Below are 6,429 nucleotides of genomic sequence, written 5' to 3' on the forward strand. Positions count from 1 at the left end.
TACACCACAAATCCAATTTACCCAATTCCCATTGAACGCCTTTACCTGCTTTATTTAAATTTTTAGCCTTGTCAGGTGACCTCGTACTCAGCCACCTCCTCATTCTTGGAGAACAAGGTCAACACGGAAGGCACTTCTTCATATTTAACGGTCTGTCGTTACTGCGGTTTCACTTTCACTACACTCTTAGAAAGAAGGGTTCTTCTACAAGGGCTGAGGTTCTAACTGGAACCATTTGCTTCTGAAAAACCCTTTCCCGAAGAAAGGGTTTTTCAAGGGTTCTTGGTAACGCTAATGGTTCCAGTAAGAACCATTTTGATCCAGAGAACCCTTTAAAACCCCTTTTCTGAATCATTGGTTTTAAAAGGGTTCTCACTAACACTAAGGGTTCCAGTAAGAACTATTTTGATCCAGAGAACCGTTTTTGGAAGAAAGAGTTCTTCAGGGATTGTCACCAGGGACATACTTCCTGATAACGTTTGCCAATAATGGTGCCTATCTTTAAATAAATGTTTTTCTCATTAAAATGTTTTGAATGTCAACATGATAAATGACCACAATATAATATGAACTAAACTGATCTGTAGAATACAATATGGTTCTTTATAGAACCCTCAGAAGACAAGACGGTTATCGGTGAAAACCTTTGAAAAGGGATGTTTTTAGAACCCCCTGTGTCAGGTCTAGATGAAACCCTTGAAACATGAAAGAGTTCTTTGTGGAACTCCCTGTGTGGGTTCTAGATGAAACTCTTGAAATACGAAAGGGTTCTTAGTGGAACTCCCTGCATGGGTTCTAGATGAAACCCTTGACAAACGAAAGGGTTCTTAGTGGAACTCCCTGTGTGGGTTCTAGATGAAACCCTTGAAATACGAAAGGGTTCTTAGTGGAACTCCCTGCGTGGGTTCTAGATGAAAGTCTTGAAATACAAAATGGTTCTTAGTGGAACTCCCTGTGTGGGTTCTAGATGAAACCCTTGAAATACGAAAGGGTTCTTAGTGGAACTCCCTGCGTGGGTTCTAGATGAAACCCTTGACAAACGAAAGGGTTCTTAGTGGAACTCCCTGTGTGGGTTCTAGATGAAACCCTTGAAATACGAAAGGGTTCTTAGTGGAACTCCCTGCATGGGTTCTAGATGAAACCCTTGACAAACGAAAGGGTTCTTAGTGGAACTCCCTGCGTGGGTTCTAGATGAAAGTCTTGAAATACAAAAGGGTTCTTAGTGGAACTCCCTGTGTGGGTTCTAGATGAAACCCTTGAAATACGAAAGGGTTCTTAGTGGAACTCCCTGCGTGGGTTCTAGATGAAAGTCTTGAAATACAAAAGGGTTCTTAGTGGAACTCCCTGCGTGGGTTCTAGATGAAAGTCTTGAAATACAAAAGGGTTCTTAGTGGAACTCCCTGCGTGGGTTCTAGATGAAACCCTTGAAATACGAAAGGGTTCTTAGTGGAACTCCCTGTGTGGGTTCTAGATGAAACCCTTGAAATACGAAAGGGTTCTTAGTGGAACTCCCTGCGTGGGTTCTAGATGAAACCCTTGAAATACGAAAGGGTTCTTAGTGGAACTCCCTGCATGGGTTCTAGATGAAACCCTTGACAAACGAAAGGGTTCTTAGTGGAACTCCCTGTGTGGGTTCTAGATGAAACCCTTGACAAACGAAAGGGTTCTTAGTGGAACTCCCTGTGTGGGTTCTAGATGAAACCCTTGAAATACGAAAGAGTTCTTTGTGGAACTCCCTGTGTGGGTTCTAGATGAAACCCTTGAAATACGAAAGGGTTCTTAGTGGAACTCCCTGTGTGGGTTCTAGATGAAACCCTTGACAAACGAAAGGGTTCTTAGTGGAACTCCCTGCGTGGGTTCTAGATGAAACCCTTGAAATACGAAAGGGTTCTTAGTGGAACTCCCTGCGTGGGTTCTAGATGAAACCCTTGAAATACGAAAGGGTTCTTAGTGGAACTCCCTGCATGGGTTCTAGATGAAACCCTTGACAAACGAAAGGGTTCTTAGTGGAACTCCCTGCGTGGGTTCTAGATGAAACCCTTGACAAACAAAAGGGTTCTTAGTGGAACTCCCTGCGTGGGTTCTAGATGAAAGTCTTGAAATACAAAAGGGTTCTTAGTGGAACTCCCTGCGTGGGTTCTAGATGAAAGTCTTGAAATACAAAAGGGTTCTTAGTGGAACTCCCTGCGTGGGTTCTAGATGAAAGTCTTGAAATACAAAAGGGTTCTTAGTGGAACTCCCTGTGTGGGTTCTAGATGAAACCCTTGAAATACGAAAGGGTTCTTAGTGGAACTCCCTGTGTGGGTTCTAGATGAAACCCTTGACAAACGAAAGGGTTCTTAGTGGAACTCCCTGTGTGGGTTCTAGATGAAACCCTTGAAATACGAAAGGGTTCTTAGTGGAACTCCCTGCGTGGGTTCTAGATGAAAGTCTTGAAATACAAAAGGGTTCTTAGTGGAACTCCCTGTGTGGGTTCTAGATGAAACCCTTGAAATACGAAAGGGTTCTTAGTGGAACTCCCTGTGTGGGTTCTAGATGAAACCCTTGAAATACGAAAGGGTTCTTAGTGGAACTCCCTGCGTGGGTTCTAGATGAAAGTCTTGAAATACAAAAGGGTTCTTAGTGGAACTCCCTGCGTGGGTTCTAGATGAAAGTCTTGAAATACAAAAGGGTTCTTAGTGGAACTCCCTGCGTGGGTTCTAGATGAAAGTCTTGAAATACAAAAGGGTTCTTAGTGGAACTCCCTGTGTGGGTTCTAGATGAAACCCTTGACAAACGAAAGGGTTCTTAGTGGAACTCCCTGTGTGGGTTCTAGATGAAAGTCTTGAAATACAAAAGGGTTCTTAGTGGAACTCCCTGCGTGGGTTCTAGATGAAAGTCTTGAAATACAAAAGGGTTCTTAGTGGAACTCCCTGTGTGGGTTCTAGATGAAACCCTTGAAATACGAAAGGGTTCTTAGTGGAACTCCCTGCGTGGGTTCTAGATGAAAGTCTTGAAATACAAAAGGGTTCTTAGTGGAACTCCCTGCGTGGGTTCTAGATGAAAGTCTTGAAATACAAAAGGGTTCTTAGTGGAACTCCCTGTGTGGGTTCTAGATGAAACCCTTGAAATACGAAAGGGTTCTTAGTGGAACTCCCTGCGTGGGTTCTAGATGAAAGTCTTGAAATACAAAAGGGTTCTTAGTGGAACTCCCTGCGTGGGTTCTAGATGAAAGTCTTGAAATACAAAAGGGTTCTTAGTGGAACTCCCTGCGTGGGTTCTAGATGAAAGTCTTGAAATACAAAAGGGTTCTTAGTGGAACTCCCTGTGTGGGTTCTAGATGAAACCCTTGAAATACGAAAGGGTTCTTAGTGGAACTCCCTGTGTGGGTTCTAGATGAAACCCTTGACAAACGAAAGGGTTCTTAGTGGAACTCCCTGTGTGGGTTCTAGATGAAACCCTTGAAATACGAAAGGGTTCTTAGTGGAACTCCCTGCGTGGGTTCTAGATGAAAGTCTTGAAATACAAAAGGGTTCTTAGTGGAACTCCCTGCGTGGGTTCTAGATGAAAGTCTTGAAATACAAAAGGGTTCTTAGTGGAACTCCCTGTGTGGGTTCTAGATGAAACCCTTGAAATACGAAAGGGTTCTTAGTGGAACTCCCTGCGTGGGTTCTAGATGAAAGTCTTGAAATACAAAAGGGTTCTTAGTGGAACTCCCTGCGTGGGTTCTAGATGAAAGTCTTGAAATACAAAAGGGTTCTTAGTGGAACTCCCTGCGTGGGTTCTAGATGAAAGTCTTGAAATACAAAAGGGTTCTTAGTGGAACTCCCTGTGTGGGTTCTAGATGAAACCCTTGAAATACGAAAGGGTTCTTAGTGGAACTCCCTGTGTGGGTTCTAGATGAAACCCTTGACAAACGAAAGGGTTCTTAGTGGAACTCCCTGTGTGGGTTCTAGATGAAACCCTTGAAATACGAAAGGGTTCTTAGTGGAACTCCCTGCGTGGGTTCTAGATGAAAGTCTTGAAATACAAAAGGGTTCTTAGTGGAACTCCCTGTGTGGGTTCTAGATGAAACCCTTGACAAACGAAAGGGTTCTTAGTGGAACTCCCTGTGTGGGTTCTAGATGAAAGTCTTGAAATACAAAAGGGTTCTTAGTGGAACTCCCTGCGTGGGTTCTAGATGAAAGTCTTGAAATACAAAAGGGTTCTTAGTGGAACTCCCTGTGTGGGTTCTAGATGAAACCCTTGAAATACGAAAGGGTTCTTAGTGGAACTCCCTGCGTGGGTTCTAGATGAAACCCTTGACAAACGAAAGGGTTCTTAGTGGAACTCCCTGTGTGGGTTCTAGATGAAACCCTTGAAATACGAAAGGGTTCTTAGTGGAACTCCCTGCGTGGGTTCTAGATGAAAGTCTTGAAATACAAAAGGGTTCTTAGTGGAACTCCCTGTGTGGGTTCTAGATGAAACCCTTGAAATACGAAAGGGTTCTTAGTGGAACTCCCTGCGTGGGTTCTAGATGAAAGTCTTGAAATACAAAAGGGTTCTTAGTGGAACTCCCTGCGTGGGTTCTAGATGAAACCCTTGAAACATGAAAGGGTTCTTAGTGGAACTCCCTGCGTGGGTTCTTTGTAGAACCTCTCATGGGGGGTTCTGGGTGGAACCTTACACACACAGTTCTAGGTAGAACCCTCCAAAAGGGTTCCAGGTGGAACCTTTATAAAAAAGGTTCTACCTGGAGCCAAAAAGGGTTCTCCTATGAGGACGAGCCGAAGAACCTTATATGGTTCTACTTAGCACTTTTATTTCTAAGAGTGTACAGGCCTTGACATTTCAAAATGTGGTCAATATTTTTTCCGAAAGCACCGGATATCTTAAAGGCCTTAAATGATGCATTAGTTATTTATTTGTTCTGTCGTTAAATTACAAATTGACAATTGATTTTAATACAACTTTTCATCCATATTTAGGGCCTGATCTACTAAGATTAGTCAGCACAAACTGTGAGTTGGGAAATTGTGTTAGATGTAAATATAAACAATGATTTGCAAATCCTTTTCAACCCATATTCAGTTGAATATGCTACAAAGACAACATATTTGATGTTTTTTTGGCAAATAATAATTAACTTAGAATTTCATGGCTGCAACACGTGCCAAAGTAGTTGGGAAAGGGCGTGTTCACCACTGTGTTACATGGCCTTTCCTTTTAACAATACTCAGTAAAAACGTTTGGGAACTGAGGAGACACATTTTTGAAGCTTCTCAGGTGGAATTCTTTCCCATTCTTGCTTGATGTACAGCTTAAGTTGTTCAACAGTTTTCCGTTGTGCTATTTTAGGCTTCATAATGCGCCGCACATTTTCAATGGGAGACAGGTCTGGACTGCAGACGGGCCAGGAAAGTACCCGCACTCTTTTACTATGAAGCCACGTTGATGTAACACGTGGCTTGGCATTGTCTTGCTGAAATAAGCAGGGGCGTCCATGGTAACGTTGCTTGGATGGCTCCAAAACCTGTATGTACCTTTCAGCATTAATGGCGCCTTCACAGATGTGTAAGTTACCCATGTCTTGGGCACTAATACACCCCCATACCATCACACATGCTGCCTTTTCAACTTTGCGCCTATAACAATCCGAATGGTTCTTTTCCTCTTTGGTCCGGAGGACACGACGTCCACAGTTTCCAAAAACAATTTGAAATGTGGACTCGTCAGACCACAGAACACTTTTCCACTTTGTATCAGTCCATCTTAGATGAGCTCAGGCCCAGCGAAGCCGACGGCGTTTCTGGGTGTTGTTGATAAACGGTTTTCGCCTTGCATAGGAGGGTTTTAACTTGCACTTACAGATGTAGCGACCAACTGTAGTTACTGACAGTGGGTTTCTGAAGCGTTCCTGAGCCCATGTGGTGATATCCTTTACACACTGATGTCGCTTGTTGATGCAGTACAGCCTGAGGGATCGAAGGTCACGGGCTTAGCTGCTTACGTGCAGTGATTTCTCCAGATTCTCTGAACCCTTTGATGATATTACGGACCGTAGATGGCTAAATTCCTTGCAATACCTGGTTGAGAAAGGTTTTTCTTAAACTGTTCAACAATTTGCTCACGCATTTGTTGACAAAGAGGTGACCCTCGCCCCATCCTTGTTTGTGAATGACTGAGCATTTCATGGAATCTACTTTTATACCCAATCATGGCACACACCTGTTCCCAATTTGCCTGTTCACCTGTGGGATGTTCCAAATAAGTGTTTGATGAGCATTCCTCAACTTTATCAGTATTTATTGCCACCTTTCCCAACTTCTTTGTCACGTGTTGCTGGCATCAAATTCTAAAGTTAATGATTATTTGCAAAAAAAAAAAAAAGTTTATCGGTTTGAACATCAAATATGTTGTCTTTGTAGCATATTCAACTGAATATGGGTTGAAAATGATTTGCAAATCATT

At 42.9% G+C, this 6,429-nt stretch overlaps 1 protein-coding gene across 1 annotated transcript in view; it reads left to right on the plus strand.

Moving 5' to 3' along the window:
• LOC133612700 (carbohydrate sulfotransferase 11-like) overlaps positions 1 to 631 on the plus strand; it is a 54,731-nt gene extending 54,100 nt beyond the window's left edge. Inside the window, exon 4 of the mRNA XM_061970342.2 lies at positions 1 to 631. This exon is cut by the window's left edge and continues 825 nt beyond it. The gene's annotated coding sequence lies outside the window, so the exon portion shown is untranslated.
• The last annotated feature ends 5,798 nt before the right edge of the window (positions 632 to 6,429 follow it).

This window comes from Nerophis lumbriciformis, linkage group LG01, assembly GCF_033978685.3.
Source record: "Nerophis lumbriciformis linkage group LG01, RoL_Nlum_v2.1, whole genome shotgun sequence".
NCBI lineage: Eukaryota > Metazoa > Chordata > Actinopteri > Syngnathiformes > Syngnathidae > Nerophis > Nerophis lumbriciformis.